Consider the following 13,323-nt stretch of genomic DNA (forward strand, 5'->3'; position numbering starts at 1 on the left):
TCTTATAGCTGCCGAGGAAGTGAGCTATTTGCAACCCTTTCATGTACAACTTGAGATCATCTGAAAGGGGAGATTCCAATTGTGTGGTGAAAAGCTGTTGGGAGAAGGGTGAAATATGCAGAACAAACACTCTTAAAACGAATGTGTTGAAAACAACACAACTTGCATTGTTTTTACATCTCTGTGTCCAAATAGGGACAACACAGTGTTGTTTCCTTTTTTTATTTGGGGTGGGGTTTGTTGGAGCTAAAAACATCATTGTTGGTATTATATACCGTCCCCCTGATCAGGCAATTAAAGATTTTAACGAAAGTCTGGAAAATTGTCTTGATAGGATAAATAGAGAGGGTAAAATTTTTTATATCCTTGGTGATTTTAATATTAACCTTTTTAAACATAATTCAGACACCCTTACAGATGAGTTTCTAAATACTCTTTATTCTAGTTATTTTTCCCTCTTATATTTAAAGCTACTAGGGTAAAAGACAATTCATTAACTCTAATTTACAATATCCTAACAAACTCTCTGAGTGAAGAAATGAAGTCTGGGGTTTTGTGTGTGGATTTGTCGGATCATTTCCCTATTTTCCACTTATCTAAAATAAATATTGGTCAAATCAGACAAATGGATAATTCAATGCATAAAAGGTTTTTGTCTAAACCAAATATACTTAAATTTAAAGAACTGCTTGCCAGGGTTTCCTGGGATGATGTATATGAGGATGGTGATGCTGAGTCTGAATATGAAAAGTTCATGAAAATCATTGGCTCTCGTTTCAATGAGAGTTTCCCCTTGGGCAAATCTAAAAAACTTACTAAGGATTTTAAGAAACCTTGGTTTACAACTGAATTATGAAAGCAATTAAGGAAAAAGAATAAACTTTACAAAAAATATATTTCTAATCCTTCTCCTTTAAATCATAGTGTGTACAAATCATATAGAAATACTTATAGTCACTCAATTAGATCTGTAAAAAACAATATTTTAGTGAAAGATTTGTGCAGTATTCAAGTGATATTAAGCTGCTATCAAGGCAAAATTCCACTGCGGGGTTACCAGAGTTTCATGATGGTGATAGGTCTCTTAAGAATCCTTTGGATATAGCTGAAAAATTCAATGATTTTTTGTCAATATTATGCAGGAACTGGCAAATAAAATCTCTGATTGCAACGGGAGTCCCTTGGACTTTATTCCAAAGATATATCAAAGGATTTCTTCTTTAAAGCCCCCTGACCTTGAGGAAATCAATGAAATAATTGACAAGCTAACAACTTCATCAGCAGGTCATGATGGTATTCCAACTTTTCTTGTCAAGGAGGTGAAAAAAAAAATACTACAACCACTTGTCCACATTTTCTCCTTGTCCCTGAAAACAGGCATTGTGCCTCAGGACTTAAAGATTGCCAAGGTTATTCCCTTGTATAAAACAGATGATACATGTTGCTTTAATAACTATAGACCAATATAAAGTCTGCCTTGTTTCTCAAAAGTACTGGAAAAACTGATTTACAGGAGGATTATCCTCCATTTAGATTCTAATGAAATTCTGTATAAATACCAATATGGTTTTCAAAAAAATCATTCAATTTATATGGCACTTCTTCACTTGATAGACAAGGCAGTGTTTCCCATACATTGACTAATCTGTGGCGGGGCGCCACAAAATAAAATTCGGCCGCCACAGATTAATATTTAATTAATTAATTAATTTAATTTAATTTAAATTAAATATAAGGTCCAATCCTTGCATTGCCATTGAGCTGCGCTTTTTACGCACGCAGCCTTTCCTTGCCCCGCCCCGCTCTCTCTCGTAGCCCACTGCCACTCCTCTGCATGTGCATTTAACAAAATATTCACGATTGTTGAAGGATTGTTGTTGCCACATAGAAGCATGGCATAGAAGATATCTGGCTAAATTGCTATTAAATCCGCTTAGCATCGTGACCATGCTGCGCAAATTTGTTCAAAACTGCTGCATTGAAGTGAACTCTGCTAAGTAGTCCATGAGCCCAGAGGCGATTCTAGGGTCTGTGGGGGCCCCAAGCAAAAATTCCAAGGGGGCCCTACCGACAAGTGTTATCACCATTATGTTATATTACTATTAGGTTATTATGTTAAATAATAAAAATACAAAAAGCGTATTATAAAAATTCTTATATTTTGACATGTATCTCACAAAATATAATTTTGAGTGCATGGTGTATGCACTCATAATGATTCTCTACAACATCTTTTTACTGCATTGCCATGAACAAAGTAGAGGCAAAAGAGGGGTTTCTTTGTTGAACAAATTGGGATGCAATGTGAGCCTTGAATTGGATGTCATGCAGGAATTAGCTAGGATCTCAAAAACGAATTATGAACATGCTTTGCCATAGAGAAACACACGATAGCGTTGGATTATAAACATGCTTTGCCACAAAAACAGACAGAAAAATCGTAAACGTGGGGGTAAGTCCAGCTATATGAAGTTATTTTGTTATTTTCAGTTATTTTGCCGTCACTTCGTCTGTTTTATAACCCAGAAGGATGTACTTGATATCAAATGATCCTCTTTCATCTGACGTACGTGGCATATCTATCCGATCACGGGTCCGCGAGTAATTCAAACAAGAGTAATGGGTGTGCAGCGTTGGTTTGTGTACATGACATTATTTTGCAGTTACTTCGTCTGTTTTTATAAGTCAAAAGGATCGATATTCATGGTACTAGTGGATAGCCCTGTGTCTCCTCTTTAATCTGATATGCTTGCCATATCTATGCGATCACGGGTTTGCGAGTAATTCAAACGATAGTAATGGGCGAGCAGGTGAACGCAGAGTATAGACTGTAAATATGATGCAATTTGATTTAATTTCATGATTTTCTTTTATTTTCATACTTGATCGTACAGACACGTGCGTAGTCTCGTTGGAAAGCCCCACTTCTGCTCTGTCACACAATAAAAAAATTTATCTCGCTGCAATGAACAGTTCCGGAGCAATGTAACAAAGAAGAAAGGGTGTGTTTTTTGACGCACTTTGCGTCAATCGGGCAATCTAACAAATCGCGATCAACATGTTATGGCTGACAGCCCTAATACAAACATAACGTTAACCATCTCACTAGTTGTAACTGCCGCTAGCTAGCTGAAGTTTACTGTCGTATAGATGTAGCAAACCATGTTCAATCTTTCTGCCAATTAACATTAGCCTACTATAGCTTCATAGGCTAAAATCCGATGTTGATCCGTCATCACTGCACCCTCAATTGACATTTACCACAGTTGCCTAAATATGTGCAGATTCTTTGAACTTTTTTGAACACAGATCCGCTGTTCATAAGGCCATAGCATAGGGCCTACATATGTACAGATGTAGCCTACTGTTTGTACAACAGGGCAGGAGCACGCAAAATACATCATTCAATCTATGGACGAAATTCTCGCTTGACCCACCGGCAAACGCGCTGAGACCAGGTCGGGGCCCCCTAGCGGCTCGGGGCTCCAAGCAGTTGCCTGGTTTGCCTGTTGACAAGGTGCGCCTCCACAGGCCCAAAAAGGGGCGTGTCACTACCACTTGGGGGGGCAAATTCTCACTATATTTTTCTGAAAGCTACATATCTCTGGAGTATAAAATGGTATGATAGCAAATTGGATCTTGTAGCTTTGTGGCTGTACAGGCCTTCAAAGTTGACCTCTGATTTGAAAAAAGAAAATTCCGCCTATTGGCTTTTTTTTGTTAAACCACTCATAAGAGCCCAGAAAATCATTCAAACCTCATTATTACTGATGCATATGTGGTGTTTGATGTTGGCATACATATTTTGAATCATGTGATTTTGCCCTTCATTTTGGTTGATAAAATTCAAGATTTATGTGTAATAATGAGCAAATCTACATTTTCAGAGACACAACGTGTTGCAGCACTAATTGAAATGCCCACTACCTCATTAATCAATGTATTTATACCTTCCTACCTCCCAGCAGAGACTTGAAATACAAATGATTACATAGGTCTGCATTGCTATGCTATTTACTATTTGTAAATGTACTATTCAGAAAACACCCCAAAATTCAGTAAATTAGTATTTTATTGAAACTACCCATAAGAGATATTACAAGAGGTCAAAACATCATGATTACCAATCACATATTACCTTTACATTCAAGGAATACCATATGAAAATTGTTCACATCGCCACATGTACCCAGCTTAACATAAATATAATAATTTTATAATGTCCAGGGCACATGAAATACATACAGTAATTTCCTGTGTATTAGCCGTATTGTGTATAAGCCACAGGACAGTGTTTTATGCAAGTTAAAAGAAACGAAACCATATACCATATTAACTGCCCCCGTGTATTAACAACATAGCTGAAGAAATTTAGCAAAATCATTGTATAAGCTGCAGCTAATAGTTGGGAAATTATGGTAATTGCATCACAGGTGCTAAAATGATCTACATTATACATTTCAGTTGTACTTTTGACTAGTAAGAATGTGATGGGAATGAGATGTAGATGAACTGGTTGGTGAAAATATTCATACTTTACACATTGTTATCATTATGTACAATTATTATTATTATTATTATTATTATCATACTTAACATTGATGTTAAAATAATTTCCATTAAAAAGAAATAACAACTATTTTCCAAGACTTGATCTACAAGTACATACATTTACAACAGTTTTAAAAATTTTACACAGTTAGATCTGATGAGACAGAAACTGAAATTGGATCAATCCATTTTCAGAGAAACATGAGTTCATTTGCATATCTACAGCAGGCAAAGCAACACGAGGTTAGGGATGATCTGATTCAGGCTCATACTACAGGCAAAGATCATGACATAGAGGCTGGAGTCAGATACACCTAAGCACAAATTCCATGATACATTGACAAAGCAAAAATTAAATACATTTACGAGCATGAGTCAAAAAAGAAAACACAGGCACATGGCAAGACCATCATGTTAAAGACTGGACACGAGAGAAGTCTTTTGTCACCCTTTGGACCTTAACCATGGTCATTGGCGACACCTGAGGGGACCCCAAGGAAAACCTCTAAAGCAGCACTTGCAAAGCATTTGCAGAAACTTGCATCACTATCAGATAATCTTCCAGATGAATATAATACAGCAACAATCATTGATGGAATGTCTCTGGTCCAGAAGGTCAATAACAATGTCTCAACTTATGCAGACATTGCTACTGCTATTCATATATCATATATACCATGATCCGTAAAGAGGCAAAGCAGAGGCAGATCATTTTAGATTAAATTAGATTAGATTTAACTTTATTGTCATTGTGCAGAGAACAAGTAGCCTGGCGGGCCATCCTATATCATTGACATGTATAGTCTGGCATCGAATCATTCACCTGCTTAATCCAAGGGGCGGGCAGAGAATTGTCTTTCAAACTGCCTAGGCATGCAATAGGCCAGCGCTACCACCATATCCGTATCCGGTCGGCAAAACGGCAAATACATCCTTCTTCGAAAGGAATGACTTAAGTGCATTGTGTTGATCTACTTTCAAAGAAAAACACAAGTCCAACTCCTCCAAAGTTGACGCCAACGCCGATTCAAACAACCACTCTTCGTTCGCCATAGCCACCTTCCTTGTTGTTTACCGTCGCAGGATGTCGTTATCCTGTTAAGCCCACCTTAAGACTCTCTAACGAAATAGAGCGCTGTGATTGGCCGTCATCCACGGTGTTAAGCCAATAGAAATTCCTATGGTTCGATACTAGACGTACAAGCTGAGCAAATTAATTTGCCGCCGCTAGGGTGCGTCTAGATTTCTAGGCTAGAGAACAAGTACAGAGACAACGAAATGCAGTTTGTGTCTAACCAGAAGTGCAAAAAAGCAGAAAAGTATAATGTGATATACACAGTATACAGTAGGTGTCACGGCCCACAGACTCAGGACAGGGAGGTAGAGTTCCAACAAGATAGTCTTTTTTCATGGGTAAACCAGAGGTAGGTTGTCAAATCCAGGCCAGTAACAAACAGAAGCTCCAAAGAGTCCAAAACACAGAAGAACTAACTCTGGGGGTGACTCGAGGGGTCTGATCAGGAGGACCCTAGAACTGGTAAGGGGAATCCAGGATGAGTACTCCGTGGGTAAGTCAGGCTGGTGGATAGCACCTTGGTGTCATCACTGACGAGGCCAGACAAAGACTGAGGGGAGATGGGGTTTAAGTAGGGAGTGAGTAGTGAGTAGTAGTAGGGAGTGAGTAGTGAGTAGTAGTAGGGAGTGAGTAGTGATTAGTAGTAGTGAGTGAGTAGTGATTAGTAGTAGGGAGTGAGTAGTGAGTAGGGAGTGAGTAGGGAGTAGGGAGTGAGTAGTGAGTAGTAGTAGGGAGTGAGTAGTGAGTAGGGAGTGAGTAGTGAGTAGTAGTAGGGAGTGAGTAGTGAGTAGTAGTAGGGAGTGAGTAGTGAGTAGGGAGTGAGTAGTGAGTAGTAGTAGTGAGTGAGTAGTGAGTAGTAGTAGGGAGTGAGTAGTGAGTAGGGAGTGAGTAGTGAGTAGTAGTAGGGAGTGAGTAGTGAGTAGTAGTAGGGAGTGAGTAGGGAGTGAGTAGGGAGTAGTAGTAGGGAGTGAGTAGGGAGTAGTAGTAGGGAGTGAGTAGTAGTAGGGAGTGAGTAGTAGTAGGGAGTGAGTAGTGAGTAGTAGTAGGGAGTGAGTAGTGAGTAGTAGTAGGGAGTGAGTAGTGAGTAGTAGTAGGGAGTGAGTAGTAGTAGGGAGTGAGTAGTGAGTAGTAGTAGGGAGTGAGTAGTGATTGGGAACAGGTGCAGGTCATTAGTAGACTGGGGAGTAGGGAGTGAGGCTGATTGGGAACAGGTGCAGGTCATCAGTAGACTGGGGAGTGAGGCTGATTGGGAACAGGTGCAGGTCATCAGTAGACTGGGGAGTGAGGCTGATTGGGAACAGGTGCAGGTCATCAGTAGACTGGGGAGTGAGGCTGATTGGGAACAGGTGCAGGTCATTAGTAAACAGGGGAGTGTGAACGAGTGAGGGGAGCTTCAAGAGAGTGAGCAGTGGGTGTGGCTGGAACAGAACCTGAGGGGTATTTCACAAAACCTAGATAAGGGATTAAGCTGGGATTTTTTGGTTATCCTGGATGAATTTAGCCTAGACTTGGTTTCACAAAAGAGATGGCACATAAGTTACTATGGGGATTTATTCTCTGCACCTAGCCTGGTCCCGACCAGGCTAACAGCCAAGCTAAGTTAATTCTAATGGTAATTATGTGGTCTTATTGGTTCAGCTAGCTGTCATTCACATCAGACCTCCGTGCTCATTTTTAAAGAGCTTTATTCCATTTATACACTATTTGCTAAATGTATTTGCTCGCAAAACAAAAAGGATTGTCTGCCTACTACCATATGGTTATTATTTTAATTGTGATAGCCTTATAATTATTAACATAGGACTAGGTACTCATTGTTTGCTTATTTTATTAGACGTTTGATGAATAGCCTACTGTAGTTGATTGGAAGTGGAGGGGCAAGTTTTCGAAGGTGTTTTCAACTATAATATAAAGGTATATCATACTATGTGCATCTTTGTAATGGAAAGCGCTTTTTTTTAATGACGTTGCGTGTCGAGACAAGGAAGCATTCACACGTGGGTGCATACGTAAATTTGCATTCAGTTGGTCTACCACACCTACTCCTGCTGTTGTACAGAAATAGCCATGATTCCCCATTCCAAAAAGGACAACTTTACTTCATTGTTAGTCTATATCAAAAGCGGCTGTTCACTTTGTGAGAATGACGCTATTTTCCGCGTCTTTTTTTATTCCAACCGTGAGTTCTTTGGGGCAGAAACGAGAACGCGCACACATCCTGAATTACTTACACCTGGCTTGACATAGTCGCTCCTACTGATCCTGGATTGGCGTTAGTGAAATGAGTTGAGCTAGGATGACCAGACAACGCTATGTCAAACCTCGCTTTATCACTTATCTTGGATGTCTTAATTCTGCCTTTGTGAAATACCCCTCTGGTGTGACTGTGACAATAGGCAGGTGGTGCATAGACAGGACAAGAAATATAGTGCAGTGTAGACACTAGCAGTTGTTTTGCAGAAGGTGGTTTAGAGTAGCATAAATTAAATATAAATATGTGCAGTGTATTAGCAGTTACCTTATAAGAGCAGAATAAATATGGCTATGTACTGTAATATGAACAATGTATGAAAAACATGTACAGGTATGTGCAATGTAGTGGCGGTACCATTATAGTAGTAGTAAGAACAATATAGATATATGCAGTATTAACAGAATATATTACAGAAAAACTGAATAAATATGGATATTTAGTATGAACCATATAGACAGATAGGTACAGTATGTACAACTATGTGCAGTGTGATAACAGTACCATTGTAGTGCAGAAACAGTAACACTACAATAGTATTAATAATAAGTGTATGTGCAGGATGAAAAGCAGTAGAATATGGCTATGTACAGTATAAGTGTAATTACAGTATGTACATTTGTAAATAAATAGATGGATGGGATAGATGGGTGGGATAGGGTAGTGCAGTTGTGGGGGGGGCTAGGGGATGTCCGCCTCCTTGTTGTCCCTGTCAAGGTTGCCATGGTCGTGGACATGTCAACAGGCACAGGCAAGGAGGCATCAGGCGGGGGCGGGGCAGGGGGTGATGGGGGCTTAGTTGGTTGGATGTCACCGGGATGCAGAGCTAGAGTTCAGTAGGGTGACAGCCGCAGGAAAGAAGCTTCCTCTGAACCTGCTGGTTCGGATGCGGAGAGACCTGTAACGCCTCCCGGAGGGGAGTGGGGTGAACAGTCTGTGGTTGGGGTGAGAACAGTCTTTGATGATGCGCGCCTTACGCAAGCATCGATTGCCCTGGATGGCTTCGATGGAGGGGAGTGAGGAACCGGTGATGTGTTGGGCAGTTTTCACCACCCTCTGCAGTCAGGGATGGATTACTGCACGGGCCTACCGGGCCCAGGCCCAGGGGGCCAAGTGGTCAGGGGGCCCTGAAGCCCAAGCCTTTGCATGGAATCATTGCCTCAATATCAACAAATCAGGATGTAGGCTATGAATCTGATTGAATTTATTATTGGCAATCCCCAACATGCACCAGAATACAGGAAATCACATCAAACAAATAAAAAAAATTCTGGGGGAGGGCCCCCAAACCCCCCCTCCCACATATACGACAATTAGTGGGGGGCCCTTAATACATCTGGGCCCAGGGCCCCAAAAGTTCATAATCCGCCCATGTCTGCAGTGCTTTCCGGTCGTGGGCAGAGCAGTTGCCATACCAAAATGTGACACAGTTGGTGAGGATGCCTTGATGTTGCAGCGGTAGACGTTCACCAGGATCTGAGGAGACAGATGGACCTCAGAAAGAAGAGACGCTGGTGAGCCTTCAGGGTAGAGGTGTTGAGGGTCCAAGAGAGGTCCTCAGAGATGTGGACACCCAGAAACTTGAAGCTGTTGACATGCTCCACCTCAGTCCTGTTGATGAAAATGGGTGTGTGTGTGCTAGCTTTAGACTTCCTGAAGTCCACAATGAGCTCTTTGGTCTTCTTGGTGTTGAGAGCCAGGTTGTTATCAGTGCACCACAATGTTAGGTGCTGGACCTCCTCCCTGTAGGCCGTCTCATCGTTATTGCTGATGAGCCCAATCACCATAGTGTCATCTGCAAACTTGACAATGGTGTTAGAGCCATGTACAGGTGTGCAGTAGGTGAAGAGGGAGTAGAGGAGAGGGCTCAGCACACATCCCTGTGGTACACTGGTGTTTGATGGTTGAGGAGGTGAGGTCTCAGGTGAGACTGAGGTCTGTTGGTTAGGAAGTCCAGAATCCATAAGTTTGGTTTTTCTTTTATCACATACACATTGGTAGATGTTTTTTCTTTACCTTGACATGTTTCGACGTATACTTCCGTCTTCATCAAAAGGTCACACGGTGGAGTAGTGTGACGCGTGTTTATCAGCTGATGTTGTTACGGAGGTGTGATCCACCTGTCAGTTTTTTGACAGGTGGACCACACCTCCTGCATGCCAGTCATTAAGCAGAAGAACAACCGATACCACCGCTGGATAAAGGAGGCGATTGAAATAAGAAAGCGGAGCCCAAAGACGATGAACAGAGATGAGGGAGCATATATGCTCGCCCATACCTGGAGTGCCGTCCTGGGGGGCGGCTGACTGACAGCAGGAGGTGTGGTCCACCTGTCAAAAAACTGACAGGTGGATCACACCTCCGTAACAACATCAGCTGATAAAAACAAGTCACACTACTCCACCGTGTGACCTTCTGATGAAGATGGAAGTATACGTCGAAACATGTTAAGGTAAAGAAAAAACATACCAATATATGTGTATGTGATAAAAGAAAAACCAAACTTATTTATCTCAATGAATGCAATACAAGTAGTCCAGAATCCAGTTACAGAGAGAGGTATTGATGCCCAGTTCACTGAGTTTGGTGATCCGTTTGGAGGGGATGATGGTGTTGAAAGCTGAGCTGAAGTCAATGAACAGCATTCTTACATAGGTGTTGCTATTGTCAAGGTGGTACAGGGCAGAGTGAAGTGCCATAGAGATGGCATCCTCTGTGCTCCTGTTCTGACGATGAATTCAATGAATAGATTAAAGATCCTTTGTACTCGTTTCAGCTACAATTTAAAAAACATTTCTACTGCAGACCTATGTATGTCATCATTTAACATTAATTTCAACTCGCAATTGAAAGTAAGGAAGGTAGAATAGTAATGATCAATAAGGTCTGCATTCAGGTATTACCATAACATGCTGCTCTGAAAACTCAAATTAGCTTTTTTTTTGCACATAAATCTTGAATTTTATCAACCAAAATGAAGAGCAAAATCACATAATGAGTCAAAATATGTATGCCAACATCAAACACCACATATGCATCAGTAATAATAAGATTTGGATTATTTTCTGGGCTCTTATGAGTGTTTTAACAAAAAAAGCCAATAGGCGGAATTTCCTTTTTTTTCAAATCAGAGGTCAACTTTGAACGCTGTACAGCCACAAAGCTACAAGATCCAACTTGCTATCATACCATTTTATACTCCAGAGATATGTAGCTTTCAGAACAATATAGTGAGAATTTGCCCCCCCAAGTGGTAGTGACGACCCCCTGTGGCTCATGGACTAAAGGTCTTATCACAACATAGTAGGCTACATTTAAGAGACTAAACTAAGTTAAGTTATGAAATCAAGCAGTATCTCAAAGCTAACGTTAGAATACTGTTTGGATGTCGAATTTAGCATGCTTAGCCTACTTACAGCTGCTTGCCAATTTCGTTGAAGGGCTCATTTTATTGACTCTGACACTGAATGTTTGCAAAATCCCGATGTAAATGGAAAAGTGTTTTCCAAAATTCAAAAGTGCTTGTCCCCAGGAGAATTACGTAAACCTTTATTTTAACTATGTAGAAAACGTTATAAATTGCATCCACACATCAGCAGCCTTTCCACTGTGTCACAATTGCAAGGGTTCCCTCAAACGTCTAAAAATGACAGGCACTCAATTAGACCTATTAGACCCCCCCCCCCCCCCCCCCCCAAGTCCAAGTCAGCTACCGCCACAAATTCAATCCAATTCTGTGGGAAACACTGGACAAGGTTACCTTGGCTCAAACCAAAAACGAATACATTTGTAGTATTTTTATAGACTTGTCAAAGGCATTTGATACTGTTAATCATTATATTTTATTGGAAAAACTGCATAAATATGGCTTTTATGATCTTACATATAAGTGGCTAAGTAACTATTTATCTGATCGAAAACAGTTTGTCTGTGTAAAGGGTTGCAATTCCAACATGGCTGGATTACCCTGCGGTGTTCCACAGGGTTCTATCCTGGGACCTTTATTATTTCTTGTTTATATTAATGATTTGGCCAATGTTTCTAACCTTCTTTCTCCTATTATGTTTGCAGATGACACTACCTTGATTCTTTCACATTCAAATTTCAGTGTTTTAATGAAAGAGGCAAATGCTGGCTTATCTGAATATGCCACTTGGTTCAAATTAAATAAACTATCTTTAAATCTTAAAAAATCTAATTTCATCATTGTTGGAGGTAAAAAATTATACCCTAATGACATATGTAAAATTAAAATTGAGTCTACAGAGATACCGCAAGTTTCATCAACCAGATTCTTGGGAGTTATTGTTAATGAAACCTTAAAATGGAAGGATCAAGTAGACTGTGTTAGTAAAAAAGTAAATAAATCAATTGGGATAATTAGGAGGGTTAGTCATCTTGTCTCTAGAAAATGCCTCCTCACTCTTTATTATAGTTTAATTTATCCATACCTTTCATATTGTAATTTAGTGTGGGCAAGTACTTTTCCTTCAACTATTCACAAATTACTGGTCCTTCAAAAGCGTTTTGTTAGAATTGCAACCTGTTCTGAATGGTGTGCTGCATCTACTCCGTTATTTAAAGAATTGAAAATCCTTACTGTGAATGATATTAATGTACTTCAAACCTGTGTTTTTATTTATGAAATATATAATTGTAATGGAAAGATTCCTGAGCACTTTAAGTGCTATTTTAAAACTAATTCACAGGTTCACTCATATGGAACGAGGCAAGCTAATGATTTTCACCCTCCTCAACTTAAAACATGTCAAGCTCAATTTTCCATACGTTATAGGGGTGCTAAAATATTGAAAAAAAATTCACATCTGGCCTTGAAATGTTTTACTACTAATCATTTTAAAAGTTGCCTAAAGGCTAATTTAATTGTTGGTCTATAGCTGGTTCTCCTGAAGACTTCTGTCATTGTAGTTTCTTCTACTGTAGTGCTTACACTGTTTGTTCATACTTTTTCTTTCTTTTTCTTTTTTTTTTAATTCCTTTTCATTTATATTGTTTAGATACTTTTTGTGGCTCTTGTTGTTATGTTACTTTTTTAGGTGGAGGCATCATATAAGCCTGTCTGGGCTTACTGCCTCTTCCTGCACGGATTTATTTTCTTTGTTTGTTCTCTGATTCTGTCTTTTTACAAGTGCTAAATAAAATAATAAAAAAAAAATAATAAAAAAATAATAATATTTGTTACAATATGTGTTGAAAATAACATAACTCATGTTATTTTTTAACACATGTCTGTGTCTAGCGATAGGGACAACACATTCGTTTTAAGAGTGTACTTCGTGAAATCAGTCCCTTTAAACTATCATCACTGTTATGATATTTAGGCCTACTATCTTTTTCACAGCAATGTAAATTAGGCAGTGCACCTGCGAAGCATTTTGAAGGAAATATGATGGTCTCAGGCTGTGGTAGGCCTTTATCACAGCAT

This window comes from Alosa pseudoharengus, unplaced genomic scaffold (genome assembly GCF_046254945.1).
Source record: "Alosa pseudoharengus isolate Yale_2024_CS ecotype anadromous, Long Island Sound unplaced genomic scaffold, YU_APseudo_1.1 YU_APseudo_1.1_scf_24, whole genome shotgun sequence".
NCBI classification, from domain to species: domain Eukaryota; kingdom Metazoa; phylum Chordata; class Actinopteri; order Clupeiformes; family Clupeidae; genus Alosa; species Alosa pseudoharengus.